Source organism: Condylostylus longicornis, unplaced genomic scaffold (assembly GCF_029603195.1).
Source record: "Condylostylus longicornis isolate FDR11 unplaced genomic scaffold, ASM2960319v2 ptg000081l, whole genome shotgun sequence".
Lineage (NCBI taxonomy): Eukaryota > Metazoa > Arthropoda > Insecta > Diptera > Dolichopodidae > Condylostylus > Condylostylus longicornis.
Window position 1 is genome coordinate 3,307,523 of NW_026578049.1, and position 21,338 is coordinate 3,328,860.

Here is a 21,338-nt window from a genome sequence, read left to right on the forward strand (position 1 = left end):
TGAAAATCATGATATTTATTTATAGGTTAAGAATTGTGTTTTTATGAATTTGTAATTAACAGGTTGTATAAAAAGATTAAATTTTTCATATTTTAATATAATGAATTTATGCGAATATGTTATTAGGAAAAAATGTGACACAGGAGTGTTAAGAATATTTGAAAAGGTTTACAAAATTTAAAAATTTGCTAAAATTAATATAGGTTTTAGTATAGCATAAACGGTGTTGATCTATAGTCTATCCCAATTTAATTTTCTTTACTGCAATTTTTTTAAAGAAAAATAATTTTAAGCCAAAGGTACATATATGAATATATATACGTAACTGTAGCCTAGGGGTGGCTTGCGACCGGCTTTGCGACCGGCTCATGTTACTAAACAAAAGTTTATTTGTGATCACGCAAATGAAAAGTTTCAGGGACTTTTTTCGTTGTTAAATAGATTTTCGAAAATACCCAGAAGAAAAGTTTATTTTATATGTATATAAATTAAACATAGGTACCCATAACTAATATAATAAATACTCTGGCATATTTGAGTGCAAATAACTCGTTTCAAGTAAATCAATAACACATCCAGTAACAATAGATTTATTCAGTCGATTTTATTAATTATTCACATACTAGAAGAAACAATTTTTATACAAGTATCTTTTGAACAACTCATCAAATATTCGCAATGCAATGTTAATATTTAATATAAACCAAAAACAAGAATATATACACATATTTATTACAATATTTTTATTTTATTTTGAAATTTATTATTCAAGAAAATTTTTAATTTTTACACCTCTAAAATGTTTTTCTGTTAAAATAAATTTTTATATTTCCCTTCTCTATAAATTTAAAATGGTATTTTTATGAACATGCACTTAAAATACATATTTAATAGTGTGTATATTAAAAATGAAATGAAAATAATGTTATATGGGTTTTAAAATTTCAATGTGCAAGTGAATGCATAAAATTTTATATAAATCTTTTTTTTATGGATATAGAATCAATGTCAATATAAGCTTAAAAACACAATATTTATTTAATTGCTTAATATTTTGTGCAATTATTGGTTTTAATAGTAATTGGACCACAATGTGGTAAAATTTAAATACCCGGAGATTTAAATATTTTATAGCAATTTAAGTTATGAATCTGCAACTTCTTTATAAAACATAATATTAAAATGCTTGTATATAACATTCAAAAACAAAATTTACTTATTTTTGTGTTCAATTAATTAAATTATTTTTTTATTTTCATATTGAAATAATTATTGATTTTTCATATAAATATTCCAATTAATTAATAATTATATATTGGTAATTATAAGAACATTTTTTATAGAACTGGTTCATTTTTAAAAAATACAATAATTGGTAAGAGTTATGAGAGTTAAGCAAAACAGATTTAATAATACTCGGAGTTGAAGCAAAAACATTAAATGGAAAATTGATCTCACCTTTGAATAAACCTTGACTGATGATTCAACATTTTTGAAAGACTTAGGCTTTTAAAAAATATAGTAAAAAGTTCAAATGCCTCTTTTACATCTGTTTACTAGCTTTAATCCCAAAAAATATCTCAAAACCAAAGCATTTTTCTATATTAACTTGCGTACTGCTAAAATTTTAAATTGAACAGAACCACTCTATTTCTTTTTATATTTTTTCCGTTTCCCTCAAAATATCAAAAAAATTTCCCATCTAAATTTCCTTAAATATTAAACTAGAAAATTTTTTTTTCATAATATTTTAATATTTTCTACAATACCATTTTATAATTCGCAAGTTTTTAATACGTTGTATAACAAATACATGTTTTGTATATACATATCTACATTATTTAATTTATAAGTACAATAAGGATAAATTTAAAATTGAAATAAACCATAAATGAAAATGTTCTCGTCACCTTTTTTACAACATTTAATTTATAATATGCGCATGGTAATATTATATAATTGAAATTTAAATATTTATACACGAATATTTACTTATATATATGTACATATAATATAACAGAAACTAAAATTTTAATATCTTTTTCATTGACTAAACAAATTGTAAAATAAAAATTATTATTATTACCATTTTTTTTTTTAATTAAATAATACACCTTACAAATGTGCGATCAAAGCAAAAAATAAGTGAAAAAAAAAACAAAAGAGGTTTTTTACTTTTATTGAGATTTTAAAAAAACGATAAGTTAATTGGGTAATAATTACTTATTAAATTAAATTTTAACACAATCATGATCTACCAGTGCTTTAATGAGAGTTAACATTACAATATAATATTAATGTAGTGCAGCTATATACGTATGGACACGAGTATAACACTCATATTCACACATATAATATATTGAAAATATTTTTTTTTGTTAGCGTGTTAATTTAATTCAATAAACATTAAATCGTTTAAAATAATTTCAAAAAAAAAAAATGTATATTTGTAATGTAAAGGGATATGTTTGTAAAAAATATATATACATATATAATGTAAAATTACCATGATATACTTTTAATATAACATGTATTACATATGTGTATATATGCTCAACATGAATATAAAATATAAATAGCACATACAAAAATGTTCTTATATTATACTCGCTGTACACTACGAAGCACGAATATTCTTTATCGTAATAATAGAATCGCCTAATCGTATGCAATTCTTTTTCACTTAATTTTTAATGAATTCAATTTGATTTCGCTTCACATTTAATAAAATAAAAATCAACATTGTATCTATATAAGTATATATATATATATATATATATTATATAGTATACACGCCTACATATTATTCATTATGTAATTAATATATGTATAAATTATAATAGAATGTATGTATATAAAAAAAATATAATATTATGTATACATTTTTCAACATAAATCTTAATATTTTTTTCTATTTTTTTTCCTTTTAAAGAGGTAAATATTGGATAGCTAGAGCTTTGTGGTATATAATATGCGTATATCTGCATAAATATATACGTCAATATTATATAATATGTATGCATGTAATGAAAATCTAAAACACAAGGGGTTGATGTTATATCGTGTATATATATTAGTATTATAATTTAATATTAAAAAACAAAGATTCATGGTAAATGTAATAAGGTATATAAGTTAACAAATTTAATAAGAAAAAATATATCGGCATTATAATATATAATATGCATAATAAATTCTTAAGTGGGTATATACATACATATATGGTTGAAAACTACATATGAGGGAAGAAAAATGTTGAAAATATATATTGGGAAAAAAAAACTTTCAATTAATTGGTTTTATTCATGCGATTTGAAAATATTCTATTCAACTATAAATAGATAAATACATATATATATATATATATATTTGAATAAATGTATATATGTATATATTAAAATATAAGCATATTATATATTGTATAACAATGCCTTGTATTTGTTGATGTATTCATAACACATATTATAACAATAGTTACATATATTAAAATATTGGCACGTTTTCTATAAAAAATTATTATTATTATAGAATTCTTTAAGGAATATAGAGTATATGGGTGTATATATGCATATAAGTGAATTTCCGAAACTATATATAAATATAGAATATTAAAATATAAATTAATAATGTGCAATATTGATGACCATATATAGAGAAATCGATTAATATCTTGTAATTTATAGATGGGGTAAATATTAACATTAATATTAAATTTTGAAAAATGTTTTTCTTCACTTGTTATTTTGTATTATAGATTTTAACACTTTATATACATATGATGATGAATGATTTTGAATAGAAAGCTACTATTATCAGTATATTTTAGAAAGAAAGCTACTATATTTTAATTTTACACCTATTATCCACAAAATTTTATAGAAATGATTTTTTTCCTCAACGTTGTGTCTAATAAATGCAAACCTGAACCCTTCTGATTTCAATTGTTCTAGATATTTAACTGGATTATTTTATTGTAAATTTTTGCGGGCTCATTAAATTTGTTAGATCATATGGTAATTATTTTGAAATATAAAAAAAGCTACTACAGAATATACCATATCAATGTGTTTGAATTTATTTTATAGAAAAATTAGAAACAGTGTTCCAAATTAAAACCATTTCTTGTAAGCTGCTTTGCAAACTTATTAAATTGGGTAATGATTACAAACTAAAAATAAGTAAAAATAAAGGCTACATAAATATTTTAGGAATAAATTAAATTTTGTAACTGCTATACCAGTATTACTGCTTTATTTAGTTTTTAATTATCGGGTCAAATATTTCGAAAATAATTGAATATCACGCTCATTGAGACAAGAATCTCTATATATAACGCACACTCAATTACAAATGTATAAGTTGTATTAATATAAATGCCGCAAAGTTCAGCAGCTCTTCACAGAGAAAAGAGGATTTTCTCTTTTCTAGAAATATTCAGAAATAGAATCTACAAAAATAGTCTGCAACGGTATGAAAATTTATTTTATTTTATAATTCGTGAATGCCTCCCATATATTCATATACGCTATAATTATTCATATTTACAATTTGAAAAATTGAGTACAAGAAATGCACAGATCGTAAATTTAAAGTATAAATTATGTTTTTTTACAAAACATAAACTTAGATAATACTTTAAATACAAATTTTTAGTTTTGCCAAGAAAATGCACTTTTATTTAAAAAAAAAAGAAAAAAAAAATTTTTAATTTGTATAATAAGCATATATTTTTTCTTTAACAATTTATTATTATAACCTTGATTATATAACTCTTACTTACCTACACGAATTCACAAATGTATGTATACAAATATATTATTTGCACAGAAACCTACATACATGTAAGCACATAACGGTATGAATATAATAAGAAATTAACATGAGAAACAAATAATAAAAAAAAAACATGCAGTCTTATACTTGAAGGCGCAAATAAATTTAAGACGGATTTAAGAAGAAAATAATTTTATTCTGTTTTTTCTCTTCGAACACGTTTGAATGTTGGTATATGTTTAAAATTTCTCAAAGGATATAAAGTATTTATAACACGTAAAACTTTATATAATTTTCTTTTTTTGTTTTTTTTTGTTTTTATCATCTTTTTTGCTGACTTTTAGTTTGAAATTAAATTATTTTATTGAAAATTTATGAAATATCTCATATGCATTTTCACTCGTGTGGAAATATTTTTACGTATTTTTAGCGAAATTTGTTATTATACTCGTATGTATGAAAAAATTTTGAAATTTTTTAAAATTTTTAGAATTGCCAAATATTGTCAATTGCAATGCAGCTTTAAGATTTTACTATGAAATATCAAAGTTTAATTAGTACTCAAATAGCGTTCAATTTGCAAATTGATTTCATGATTATAGTTCGACGATTCTTCGTTGTACACTTTACTGTAAAAATTTGTTCGTATAAAAAATTGTCATATATAGCCTATTTGTTAATTCATTTCATAAAAAGCACAACGCTACACATACAATTAATGCTGTGTTCAAATTTTTTTTCATAAAATAGCTCAGGAGAAAAACATTGCAAGTTGAGTTGAACATGAAAAAATTTCATAAGTGCGCTAACATTTCATAAATTTTTCGCCATCTATGCAGATAATAGAAAACAATTCTAATAATATGCATCATACTTTCTTGCATGACTGTAGGAAAAATTATTCAGAGCGCTTTCTTTCATCGCAACCAAACAATGTTAACATTTATAAATTTTGATTCATTGTAAACGGCAACCTTATTTATTATTAAAAAACAAACTATATTTACATATATGTGAAAAATATTTAATAACATCAAATATAATAACTTCATATTATCATAATAATATTAAAATGTTTAAAATTTAATTTCAATATTCTTTTAAATTATGTTATGTTAGGAAAATAATTTAATAAGCTTGTTTTAACTATTCTTGATATAATAAACTTTAGAAATATTTAAATGTTTATGTATAATAATATTTGCGAATGAATATATATATGTACATGATATATATATATTAATGTTGTTTTGGGCAAATTCAATGTATATATCATGTTCCATTTCTCATATTAATATTTAGGGGTGATAATGATGGAATTGGAAAATGTGGATCCTATAACATTAAAAAATACAACTTAATAAATTACCCCTTTTTAAATTATTATCCTATATAAAGTTATAACACTTTTATTATCTTATTTCAGTCACAATTTTTTTTAATTAATATAATTTTTAATAAATTTTCTAATAAACATAATTAATTAATCTAAGCAGTTTTTGTTAAAAGTATAAATTTTAATTAGATTAATTTTATTATTATTGTATTAAATAGATTATTTTGGCTTTAATTATAAAATTAAACTTATTAATAAAAATATTAAAAAATCCACGGATGTGTACAATTAATATCAATGTGAGAAATCATTTATCATATAAGAAAATCTTGTTGTAATATAAGAAAATATTGGTTGAAGTTACGCAGTATGTATATAACACTGTATATAACAACTATATAACACAATATATAACAGTTTATAACACAGTGTATAACAATTAAAAAAATTTCAACTAGAGTACATTTGCAGAAATTATTTAGTATGTGAATTAATAAATAATTTTAAATACATGAAAAGAATTTCTAATATCGTAATTATTTAAAAAATAAATACTCCTTCATAAATGAGTGCTTTTCAATTAGTAAATTTAGATTTGGCATTTGAACTTTAATTTTTAAGAAAAAAACGAAATTACTTAGCTTAAGAAGTTTTGGATTTGGAGTAGAGATAAACTTCACATTTAATTTTGTTTTATAGGCGTAATAATTCGAGCCTTCTATGTTCGAACTAATCGTGTCACCTTTCATATATAGATTTGAATTTTTTAATACTTTGTTCCATCTGAAAATCGCAGCTTCATCAGGATAAATATATTCATTTGATCGTTCAACTTAAAAAATTAAAATACTATTTAAATGCTTATAAACTTTTCTTAATTTTTTTTTTTTTGCAATTAAAAAATGTAGATTCTTCAATTTTGAAATTAAAATCAAACATTTTTTAAAAAAATTCTACATTTTCTATATTTTAATATAAAAATTATTAAAGTTTAAAAATTAAATTAATAATAACAAGTTTTTTAACGTAAAAATTTTTACTTTTTTACCTTACTCAAAATTGAATGACTTGAAAATAGTGGAAAATAAAGAAGAAAAACTTTAAAAATTAAAGTTGACAGCAACCCTACATTCTATAATAAAATTTTCAAATCGAAATTTATTTATGAGGAAATTATTTTTAAAAAAGAATTTTTGGAAAATTAAATTAAATTTTTGTTTTTCTTTTCTTTCTTTCACTTTCTTTATAATACACTTAATTCTTAAAATTTGTTTGTACTCAAAAAGTGCAGCTGATACCGAAAATATTTAAACGAGCCCGCATACATACATTCATAATGATTGATACATAAATATACTGGGAATATAGTATAATAAATAAAGCTCCAGTCTTGTATTAGATTTTTGGTTGACTTTGAGAGATAAGAGATGCGAATTTTTAAAATTGGTATGACATTGAATTTTTAAATTTTTCTAAATATTCTTTAATTTTCCGTGAGTCCTTTTATAGCGATTAACGCTCTTTCAAAATTTCTTGTTCTCCACAATGTTGTTTGTTAAATCGATTTTCGAGAATAATTTAGTATGCTTCCAAGAAGAAAATTATTTGAAATCTCGAGATTTTTCGATTTGAAAAGTTCAATTTAATATTATTCATAAACAAACGTGCATAACATTTCCAAAAGGGGGCTTGTATATGTAAGTAAACATTTTCAAAAAAAAAAAAAAAAAACTCAATTTTTCCTTAACATTTATTGCGGCTTAAAGAAATAAAATAATTTTACCTTATCATTTTGTTTTTTATTCCTGATGATTCTTTAAAATTTTGATATAAGAAAAAATTGTATAATTTTGTATATAATATTTGAAATCCTTCTTGAATTAATTCAAAATCACTTTTCTAAGTAAATATGAAAGGAAAATTTTGTTTATATTTTCTGTTTTTCGGTTTCAATTTTCTTTTGATGTTAACTGCTCTTCATGAATTTTTAAAGTAGCCTTATGTCAAAAGATAATGATGACAAAAATAATTTTAAAATTTAAAATATTAAAATTATTTTCAAAAATGAAAATTATTAGGTAAATCAGAAAATAAATGTGGCATTTACAAGATTTTGAATATTATTAAAAAAAAAAAAGAATTATGGCAGGAGAGGAATTTTTATGATTTACATGGCAAGTATATTCGAATCAGTGATTTGTATCGAACCTTTTACAAAATTTGATTAAGAGAAAGAAAAATTTCTGAAGAAAACAATTAAAAGAACAAATATAATATTCAAGGATATCAATTTAAGAGTAGTTATATATTTATATATATATGTATGTATTTATATTCTAAATCATAAATATTCATATTGTAGTAAAATTGAAAAATAAAATATACACAAAAAAATATTTATATAAAATGTAAAAGAAAACAAATTAAAAAAAAAAATTATTCGACTTACTTGATAAATATTTATAATTTCAAATAAAAATAGAAAATAACCTTGAAAACTGATATTTCTCCTTGTATCAATAAAATTTTCTTTATCAAATAAATCAAATCCTTGGTATTCAAGTACATTATTATATTTCCTTCTACCTTTTATTGCTTAAAAAAGTAAAAAAAAAAAAACAGTTGTGACATTTTCATTACTCTTACTTTAATTTACTGAAAAACTTCATATTTTTTTGTTTTGTGAATAATTATTATTAAAATATGAATAATAATTAGTAAACAAAACAGAAAAAAATATGGTAATAATTGTAGTACACTTAAATCTAATAAATTCGGATCAAAACAATTGTGTATTTGTATTGTAGCACATTTTCCCTTGAACAAATTACTGATTATTCTCATCAATATCCGAAATAGCAACATAATAATAGTTATGGAAATATTGCATACTTTCAGGATGACAATAAAATGCAAAAGAAGCATTAACATAACATCCGAATTCGAAGGTTAATTAGATGAATTAAGTATTGAATTACTAATACAACATGTAGTTCTTTAATTAATAAGCAATGTACCTATTAAACTATTAATATTAACTTAATGGAAACCTCTTAATACAATTGCAGAACATATGGATGACGTAATCAAAGAAATTAAAAAATTTTTCTCCTCGAACTGGAATCGAACCAGTGACCTTCCGCTTTCTAAGCGAACGCTCTACCAACTGAGCTATAGGAGTATGAAGAATTTGCCGACGAAATGTTCCTTTGATAGCAAAAGAAAATTTGCTGTATTTTAAATACATTTCGAAAACTCTAATTTTCTGCATTTTCGACATCTAAAAAATGTTCAAGATTTCAATGCAATAAATTGCCATTAAAATTGCATTTTTAAGATTTTAAGACACCACAACTCTTGGAGTTGCCCATGGGGGTTCGAGATTTATTACTGATAGATTTTTCTTACTAGACGTCCGTCTACTGATAGTGTAGATGGACGCGCAGAGAAAACGACTGTTTTTTTTTTTAATTTTTCTGGAAATATATTCAAAATAAAAAGTTGTTGGGGAAAAAGTAAAAAATATGAAATATGACCTAAACAATTTAATTGAGTTGAATAATCGGAAGTCAGAAGTACAAAAAAGAACAAAAATAAAGCAGAAGAAAAAAAATGTCTAAATTGTTTGAAAACTTAGTCAGCACAAAAATAGTGAAGTAATTTATTCAAAAAAAAAAATAAATTCTATCCCGCAATTGTTCTATAATAGGAAGCCTTTTTTTTTCATAAATAAGAGGAAAGTAATGAAATTATTGAATTTAAATATTTTCCCATAACAAAATGTAAAAAATGTTTTCTAATTCACGCTACAATGCTAAAAATATCATCGGTCAATTGAAAGTAAATACAATTAAAAAATTTATAATTAAGAAAAGTGAAAGTCTAAAACATTTTTATCCAAATTAAAGCAGAATTTCTTCTATCATGAATTGAAAAAGATATTTTAGAGAATATCGACTCAATTTGGCTTCCCATATTGTATCATAATGAAACTGGCGCCTGAACATAACACTTCCAAATTAGTTAAGATTTTATTTAACAAAATTATTAAAAATTCGGTGTGTAAAATATTTGATTTCATGTTTTGAACTCATCAATCGGCAATTAAAATATTCCAGATCTGTTACAATGAATTAAGATTAAAGATAATATGCTCACTCAATTTATGCATTTATAAAAAATAATAAACTTAGAAGAACCTCCATGCTATCGGAATCGATTATATTTAATCAAAAAAAAAATTTATATTCAAATGCCGATACCTTATTTGAATTTCATTTTACGAGTATCACCAATATTTTTAAATTCATTCTTGAATAAATCATAATGTTTAATAGGATTTTAAAATGAGTTTGGATTCTTTCAACTATTTTAATATTTATTCGAAGGTAAGTTCATTTTTTATTACACTTTTTCATTTATTCTATTCTTGTCTTCTTTCTCCTTTTTTTTTCTTCACCTTTATTTTCATTTTATGGTCGTTTTCATTTTTTTAAAATCAAATAAAATAAAATTGAAATCTCAAATATAAATTGAATTCATAACCGTTTCACAAAAAAAAAAAAAAGGAATCGTTCACAATTTTCATTTTCGAAAAGAAAAAAAAACAAAAATTCTTCTTAAATAATAAAAAGTTCCTTGTTTTTTTTTTTTATTCAAATTTCTCATACTTTGCATATCATTTCCACTATAAAATCTTCCATTTTATTAACATACCCATGATATAATCTAAAAAAAAAAGGAAAAATCCAAATTCAATAGTACACGACCTTAACCTTTTATTTCATAAACAGAACTAGCTATTGTGAACCTACATATAGGTTCACAATATATAAAATTTGTATTCAATTTTTTTTTATATTATAAATAAGGTCGAAAAATAGGGTCATACAAAATGAAAAAGCAATAAAAATTAGAAAATGAGAATAAAGTAAAAAAATTTATAAAAATAGTAAGAAAGAAAATCCTAAAGGATTATTGGATTACCGATAAATATACATGTATTCATGTGATTTTGAATAACAAAAGTGAAAGAATATAAAATGTAGTAGAACAAATAAGACTAAGTAATGGATTGTGAATGGTGGGGAAACAGCTATTCTTAGATGTATTTGAATTTCAAAATAAATGAAAAACTGTGAACGCATTTTAACACAAAGTGAAGAAATTTCCATTTCTCATGTATCTAAATCCAAATAAAGAAATAGTGTGGGCGAAAAAAAAAATATGAAAAGGAAAACAAAATTTGATGTAATCACAATAATTTTCGAAAAGGAATAAAATTTTTAGTTTTTATAATAATTGTAATGCTTTTATTCTATCTATACAACGCCTACATTTTAAATGAAAAATATCCTTTTTTTTTTGTTATTAATTTTGGGATAAAAAATAAAAAGTTTCTGAAAGAAACACAAAAACTTTTCAACTCAAGTTTAGCTGTTCTGTTTTTTATTGCATATTTGAATTGAATAGGTAAATGGACAAAGGGGGGCTAACTAATTTTGACGAAAATTGAGTTGCTCAGATGGAACATCCTTAAATTTCATATATTTTGTGTATTCATAACTGTGCTAATTATTCTTATAATTAGCAACTTAATAGAAGACGAGATTGACAAAAGATTAATTACAAAACATTAATACAAAACATTAATATTCTTACAATTTGTTAATGAAAAAAGGTGTTAAGATTCAAATGTAAGATTTGTAAGAATTACATTAAGTTTCGAAGTTGATTTCGAAAAATTTTTTGTTCTTAAAATTAAATTTTAATATACGAGTATTTCGAAAATTTTTGTTGAAAATCAATTTATACTTTAAATCCTCAAAAATAACTACAAATTATTTCCATCCTGGCAAAATTCGATTCATATACCGTGCGTCGAATTCCGAAGGTTATAAATCTAAATTTTCAATTTAAATTACTCGAATTATATTTTACCTCGATTATCGATCTTTCTTTAAAGCCAAAGAATTTACATATACTCTGTATAAATGATAAAGCTACTAAATAATATTTTGAGTTTCTTAAGAGCTTTGTTCCCTGTAAGATATGGGCTATAAAAATTTTTATTCAAATATAATTTGAACAAAATTTAAAAGAGATTTCATTGCTAGAAAAATGTTTAATTCAACATATAAATAAGATTTTTTGTAAAATTTCAGAACAGAAGAGTAATTTAATTCAAAAATTTGATTATAGACCGCAGAAATTATTAAAAATTTTGATAAATTTGAGAACCTTTGGAAATATTTTTTTCTTTTTATTTAAATTCAGTTTGAAATTCCACAATAATAATTCATAACGCTTCTTGTAAATTTATCAAAAACAGAACAACATATTTCCAAAATTATTTAAACACTTTTTATTTTTAAGTTTCTTCAATGTTTCACTTACAAGAACACGGAAGCAATGCTAATGTTTTAATATTCGTGTAGAAAAATATTTGAATTTATATAAGAAAAAAATGTTAAGGATAAAAAATTAAATATTCATTTTCAATATTTTTTAAAATATATTTTATATGTGCTACTATATTTACCGTATTTTTTAAAAAACGAGATTAATATTAAATGACTATATGGTAATTTTCTCATGAACAATCTCATGACTTCCGTATGCATGCACTTAAATTATGTTATGTGAAATGATTTATAAATCATACACAAAAATATTTTTTTAAGAAGCGTCAAGAATATTAAGAGAGAACATTTTTTTTGAAATTTATTCATTTAAATAAATATGCTTATTGTGTTCTGTGATCTATGCGTAATATTCTCAATTATTTTAAATTCTAACTACATAATAATAAGTACCCATTTGTTTATGCTATTTATGTGCGGATATTAATGCTTTAACAATATATGTAAAATTGGATGAATTTAAAATAGGATTAATTTAGCTTCATGTTGACTTCATGTGATGAATTCTTTAGTTTGAAGATTTGTGATTCGTGTCATCTAAAGTGTATTCTGAATATCAAAAATATCACGAACATTTTTCTTTTCCTGAATTTTCAGTTCATATTGGAATTAATTTTTTTTTTATACAATTTATTCCGAATTTATAATTTACGAGTAGTTATGGGCTGCAATATAGGGGGGAAGTCTATATTTAATAAATTTCTATATTATGATTATAGTCTATCCAATCAATTCAATTCACTAAAAACATTTCTATACTTAAACATTAACTTAACACCAATAATAGTCAAATTCTTTCTACATTTAAATCGAGATATTTTATTGGTTTCAATTTCGAAATATTTCAAAAATTTCAAGAAATTAATAGAGCAAAAACATATTACTATATTTAACCTTCGATAGCAATAACATTATAAAAGTGATAAGTTGAAAAATAGTAATTTTTTTTTGAAAAATTACACTACATACATATGTATACACTTTAGTGGGTATTTATTAAATGTAGGTAAAGTATGTGTTTACGAGAAAAATCCCTTTTTCATATTCTCAGTCAATTTTTTGATTTAAAACATAAATAAAGAAAGAAAGGAAATAAAAATCTTCAAATTGGAAAATTTTTTATTAAATTTTTTTTTTCGTCTACAATTCGTCTAGACATTTAAGTATATTGTAAAAATTTATTAAAAATAAAAAAAAGAAAAGAATGAAATTGATTTTAAGATTAAGATTTTTTCTATTGCTTCTTATTGATGTAATTTAAGAACATCATGTAGTTGCTATCATTTGTTAGCAAGACTTACTAAAGCGATGTTAATGTACAAGTGTACAGAAATAAGGTTTAGTTTAAGATATGTTTCGAATATATGCTAAAAATATTGCTAATACTCGTAATAAATATTTAGCAACCAATCATTTATAATTAACATTCTGTTGTTGAGTTTTGAAAAAATACAACAATATTTTTTAAACATAAGAAAACAAAATTCTAAAAATTTATCACAACTTTGAAACAACTTCTTTACAAAATTCGACTACATACCCTTTGCAGTGCAGTGCAGTATGATTTTTTAAAAATACTCTTTTGAAAACATTTTATATGTCCTTGAATGTTAGGTGAATATGCTGGGTGTCTCATATCTAATTGCACTGCTATATACCATTGTATAGACCCCTATGATTGGAAAAAACTTGTAAATAGGAATCATGTTTAGAGGTCAACCAACAGATTCGAAGTTACAAGGGCTTAAAGTCAACTTCAACTGATTTTTTTACTTTTTGAAATTTTATGTATAGCTCCGTGCCTGTGTTATAGGAAACCATAGAATTAAACTTCAAAGAAGATTGTGTTGTAAAGCTTAAGAATTCTTAATACAATTTTTCTTAATTCAATTGTACTATCAAATACCCCTATATTGATATTATTTTTGCCAAATTTTGCAATATTCTTTAATTATTCTTTTGTGAATTCAAATCAATTTTAATAAGAAAATCCTTACTACTCCCTACTCTGTATCATATTTTTCATAAATTTTAAATACAGAAATTTATAACTGTACTCGTATTTATTTAAGTTCAACTCTTAATTGTCCATTATATGTATATATATGTTTAAAATATTTAATGAAATGAAATAAATACAATGCTAATATTAAATAATAGTCTAAAATAAATATTTTAATTTAAAAATTAAAAAAAATTTCAATTTAATTTAATTAAACACAAAAATAGAATTTAATACGGATATTTTCATTATCGGTTTATGGATCACAACGCTTATCGTTTTATTAAAAAAGTTCAATGCTTCTTGTTATTTTTTTAAAATTTATTATACAAGGTTTGTAAATTTAATAATGACACATCGCATTTATTTAATTAAATCAAAAAAAAATTTTTATAATTCATGTATTTTAAAATTAACAAAAAAAAAAATAAAACATATTTATGTTTAAAGCTATAAAAATGAGAAAAATTTTTTTGACTATTTAAATTTGAAAATTTAATTATTTTCTTTAATTATGCATACAATAAATTTGTACACCATAATTATTTTACAATAAAATTCGGAAAAAAAATTGAAAAAACATGTCCTTTTTAATTGAAAATCAACAAATTAATTTTAAAATTTATGTTTTTGTTTTTCTATGTGTTTCTTGTTGATAAAATTGAAAAATTTATTACACCTATCTACACAATATTTCAAATTGAATTCGACTGCAAAATTACTAATCTAATTACAAATATTTATTTAATAATTGAAACTATTTTTTTTACATCCAATTTTCAATTAAATTTTCGGCAAATAAATTTGTCCGGCAATAAAATATTCCAAAATATTCCAAAATTGTTGCGGAAGTTTTAAAGTTTTTCCTATTTTGCCTGGGAAATTTTCATCTAAATGGTGAATATTTTTTGAAATTAAGTTCGTTCCAGTTAAATATTTTGTCTTTTATAATTTACTTAACTTTTCCATTCTCTTTTAGATTATAGATCTAAGTTCTATAACAAACCATCGAATGTGTATGCAATATACATACAGTAATGGAGGTTTGGCTATTGTCACAAATTTCACATGTCGAATTCCAAACGGTAATGCATAATACGGGATCGAAAATCGTACGCAAAATATTATTTTTGCTATCTGTCAAATACAATGACCAAATTTGTAGATTTTACAACCGAGCCACCATTAAATGTGGGACATGTCCTGCAAGACCGCAACTCCACCGCCCCAACATGAAAGTCGAAAGTAAAGACAAGCGACTTTGTCAAAATCCTCCAGAAGATGTACTGAAATCTCCTCATTTATTCCAGTTTCCAGGCTCAGTCTATTGACGAGCCCCCTGTTCTGCCATATTAAAAGTTTATATAGCGGAATGTATTGTAAAAAAAAAAATGTCAAATGAATTGCCAAAAATATTCCGATACGCCATTGTTAGACCAATTTGCGCTGTAATGTTGCATAATGCACTCTCTCTTACACTGCCTACTAAGAAGAATTTACATTGAAAGTGGAGCGATTTTTTTTACTTCTGTTTTATTGCAATTATGTAAATTTTTTCCACTATAAGCAGGTGTAACGTTTAATTTTACATACACATACTGAGCCAACATACAACAAGAAATGAAGCCTAATATGAATGAAAAATCAAAATCTGTAATTTGCTTTCTAGTTGTTTTTTTAACATTTATTCTACTTTGTATTTAATTAATAAAAAAATAATGAATAAAACTTGTAATATTAAAAATATAAAATTTATACCTTATTTATTTTTAATATCAACACAATTAAATATAAATTTTATTTGTAGTTCTCGTTTACTCTTGCATGTATACAGAGAAAGTGCTCGTATCATTGTTGATAAATTCAATTTAAGATGTGAAGCAAACAACAAACCAAAAATAAAATTACAGAAATGTGGTCCCATTTTTCTTTTACATAAAAAAAACCCAAAAAAGTAAAATGTACAAAGTTGGATACTTCTTCATTAATTTTGTGCAATTTTTGAGCACATAGAGGAGTTGGGCGTATATCAGGAAAAGTTTTTTTTTTCCTGTAAACTTTGCAATTTTTCTTTTTGTTTTGAATAAACAAACTTTTATATTTTCTTCCCTTGTTTTTTGTTTTGGCATTTTTGTTATTTATTTTATGAAAGTTGAACATTTATTTTTTTTTATTCTTTAGAATATTAAAGAGGAAATTTTTGAAAAATCTTTATATTTTCTGTTTTTCCCTTTCTCCATTGTTGTTATTTTGTGAAGAATACACTGAAAACAGCAATTTCTTTTAAGGGAATTTCAAATTCTATTGTTGTACCAATAAAATAAAATTGAAAAAACCACATTATTTTTTTCTTCCCAATTTTTTTTTTTTTTTGGCACGAAAAATGAAAGTTATTATGCCAGTAGTTTTATATGTTATGCAAATATGTTTTTTTTTATTGTAATTTGTATGCATACAAGTAAATATAGTTTTTATATTTTGATTACCGTCATATGTTTTTGATATAAGACAACAAACAAAAATAAAAACCATATAAAAAATAGCAAAACCAAAATATAACAAAATTTTAAACACAAAAAAAAAAATAAAAAAAAAACAGGAAACCGGTAAGGTTATGTCGCTTGTAACATGTTAGTTTCTTGTATAACAATATAAAAAATTGAAAACATGAATAAAATGGGGATGTGACGCATCCTACGCAATAATGTTATATACAATAAAATATTGATTTGTATATGTACTTAAACAGATAAAATTGCAAATATGTAACGAGAAAATACTGGACTTATGCGAGGATTTACGATATTTTACAGGATTGGTTTTTTATTTAAATTTAATTTCTTTAAAATTAGAAATTAACGAATTGACGTGTATATAAATATTTAAAAATGATTTACAGAACTTACAAACTAAGCCAAATAAGAATGCTAGTAAACTTTTAGCTAAGATACCTAGAAAAGTGTAAATTTGATTCTTAGTAGAATTTCGCTTTGTGCCGCCTGAATTCCCTAAAAAGTACGCCATTTAGTTTCGGTAACAATCAGACCTGAAACATCAAATTTCAAGAAATTCCATCAACCCGTTCCGTATATAGGATAAAAAATGTAAAATCGACCCCTAGTCCGGTTTGCAAGCCCGGATTTTTATCATAAAAAAAATTATAGGTCCATTATTTTGATATTCCTAATATAAATATTAAATTTGAAGTAAATTGGTTATTCACTTTTCTCTATACGAGCAAAAATGTGAAATCGGCCCTCAAAGAGATCCAGTTTCGAGGTCTCTGTAGACAGATTGATATCTGTCTAAAAATAGTTTATTTACGCTTCTTTACTATAATAGAGAGCATTCCCACCGAAAACTCGCCGTCCAAAATTTAGTGACATCAAATAACCTCCCTTATTGTATGCAATGCGGTCGGTAAAAAAATAATAAAATAATAAATATTAAGCCAAATAAAAAAAAAATATTTAATAAATACACTTTTTAGTTTAAGTATATGAGAGGATGTAGGCCTTTATTGTAGGGATTTGTGCTTAAAAAAATTAAATTGAGAGCAATTTAAATATTTTTGAATCAACAAAAAAGGTTCGTGTACGAGGTTAATTTCATGTACTTAGACAACATTGATCTGTTTTTATTTATGTAAAAATTTTCAATCTAGATAGCTAGAAAATAGAATAAGAAATAGTATTGCAAAATTTATGGTACATGAAAAACACTGAATTATGTTGAATACAATTTTTATGATTGCATAGCTTTAGAATATTCTGAAGAACAGAAAATCCAGAAAATTTATATTACATTTGTATGATTTTCCAATCAATAGCAAAACTAGTCAAGAATTAAAATAATATTGATTAAATTTTGGGTTTGATTTTTAATATTTGCAACTTTTATATTAAAAAAAATTTTTTTTACAATATTAAAGTTTTTCCAGATTATTTTAATAAAATAAGAAATTCTAAAATATTCACAAAATTCAATTGTATTTTTATTTTTTTCGTACATTTGGAAAATTTAACTTCGCTTCGATTTTTTAATACTTCGATATTGGATATCCAATTGAAATTTCAAGGCCATATCATATGGAACAAAAAAAATTAAACACTAACCAATAACGGAAACTAGAACAAAATTAAATTAAAAAAAAAGAAAAAAACAGAACGAAATAGAAAAATTAAAGTATAAGAATTGTTTTACTATAAAAATTACCGTTGCAATTTCCGCTTTTATCGTCAATATGTTTGCATTGTTTGTAAAATAAAAAGAAAAACCAAATAAGATTGCTTTCCCTGGTCTTTGCTCTTTGATTTATAAAATTTTTTTTTATGCTACACTGAATTTTGTGTGTATATATGGTTGTATGTATGTAAATAGTCTTGAATTCTTAAATTAATGTTTACTAAATATTTTTAATTTTTGGCAATTTTATATAATTTTTGTATTTACACAAGTGTTACATAAATACCATATGAACGTATGAAATTATAGATGAAAAATTCAAAAAGTTGCAGTTTCAAAAATATTAATTCTACAAAGTAATTCATTCAATATCAGTGGCCTATCCGATATTTTTGCAAAAAATAAGTTATTACATTCAATAGAACTATAATGGCCTAAAGAATTGTTCTATATTTTCAAAATACTTAAGTTTACTCTTTTTTTCCCCTCTATTTTGACATAAGTTTGTTGTTGCCTCCTAAAAATTTTCTTAAAAATTAAATATTTAACATTTAAATTTCAATTTACTGGAAATGTCATTTTTGCAGGTAGGCCACAAATGTGCTGAGCACCTCATAATATAAAATTTATTTAGTTTTTAATAACAATCCTAAATATAATCAGGTTTCATTTCTGATTAAGCCGTTTTTATAAGCAATTTGTAATTTGAAACTTTGTAATTTGAAGCTCAAATATATTTGTTGAATATATCATAAATTTGATTTAAAATAATTAAGGACGATTTCGTTCAAATCTTAGAAGCAACATAGATATACATACGGTGAAACATCTTATAATAAATGTTCGAAGATCTCTTAAAATATTTAACACTACATTTGTAAATTTCTTATAATTTTTATTAAAAATACAAAATATTAGTTGCCACTTGCAATTACAAATAAAATTTTAAATTGAAATTATTTAAGTACATAACCTTACATTAATTATTTAAAATGAGATTATCAAATTGAAAACAACCATTATACACCAGGGTTTTTTACGAAATTCTTAAAAAAATTATAAAAAAAAAAGAGAAATTTTTTTTCATTCATTGTTGAAAAAGTTTCCCAAAGTTTTTAATTTTTTTTATAAATTTTCTTTTATTTTTTTACAACATAAAAATATCAAGGGTATAATATTTTTGGTGCCATTACGTCTAAGGGTTGTCATTCCTAAAATATAAAAAGCTAAAAAAATTGCAAAAAAAAAAAAAATCAAATGCATATTTAACTTTTCAGTTTTTGTAGTCTTGATCTCTATAAAAAAAATTTTTAGGTATTGAAATTAAAAACAAACTTTTATGACAAGTTTTCTTCCTAAAATTTCTTTATAGACTTATTTTGCAAATGATTTTTGTTGTTTTTTTCAATTATTTCGGCAGAGGCTGCATAATATTTTTGTCACGGCTTTTAATCTCTACGAAATAATAAAATAAAAATTTATTGAAAATTTTCTTGAATTCGAAAGGTAAATATTAAAAACCAAAATTATTTTCTAAAACGAAAACATTTTTTGTTAAAAACTGTTGTATAACAGAAAGCAAAAAAAACATATGACTTTCAATAAAAATTTGTTTTTCGACTAAATTATCCATTGAATTTGTCACATTTCGATTTATATTGTTCTTAATTACAAAAAACACTTAGATCCGAATGAATTTGGCCACTAAGGTGGTTGTTTTGAAAATTTATGATTAAATTCGCAAATAAAAATACATTTAGCTCACCTTATTGTCAAATGTTATTAAAAAATGGTGGATTCGTAAAAGATAATAATTGCATGTAAAAAAAATCGGATGTGGTTAGCACATAATCGATTGCAAAATTTATTTTGTAATTTGATGAAATTTTAAGGGCTAAAAGTGTCCTATGTAAACACAACTGGAAAAATGAAAATTTTATTAATTTTATGCCATCCGAGTTTCCTGACAGGAAACAGAAAATTAAGTTCGGTTTAGAACAGTTCCAGTTCTAAAGAGACCTCATCTAATAAATTCTATCAATTGTTTTCATAGGTATGGGAAAAAATGTGGAAGTGGCCTCAAGTCAAAGGTCAGTTACTGACAACTAGTTTTATATAACTTACTGTATACATAAAATTTCAAATTAATTTGTTACATATTTTCTTAGACAACGTATCCCAAAAGTTAATCAATCTATGACAAATCCAAAGTAAAATCAAATATAAATTTTAATTGGAACGGCTTTTCACGTAACGCAGTGGTAAATTATAATATTACCATGTTAAGAAAGAACTCAACACTTTTATACGAAACATTGAATTCCCGTTATTTAAGATTTGTGGTCACAACTAAATTACAATATTTCATTGCCACATGTCATAATATTTTTGTAACTTCCCTCCTTATGTAATATTTTTGATAGTTTTGAAAAGTCATCTGCATTTATACTTGCAGTCTATATTATATCCAAAATCTATTCATAAAATAAATGTGTTTGGGTGTGTGTGGGTGTTGTATAAGAAAGAAAATTGAATGTATTAAAAATTACACGGTTCTTAATTAAAAATGTAGATTACTTACTTTGTATTTGCATACATTTTACATCAATGTATATGTATG

The 21,338-nt window shown here is 23.1% G+C and overlaps 1 non-coding gene across 1 annotated transcript; it reads right to left on the bottom strand.

Annotated features, from left to right (window-relative positions):
• Nucleotides 1–9,215: 9,215 nt before the first annotated feature.
• On the bottom strand, nt 9,216–9,290 carry Trnas-aga (transfer RNA serine (anticodon AGA)). The gene has a single exon. It is a non-coding gene; the product is annotated as a tRNA-Ser (tRNA).
• Between the last annotated feature and the right edge of the window lie 12,048 nt (nt 9,291–21,338).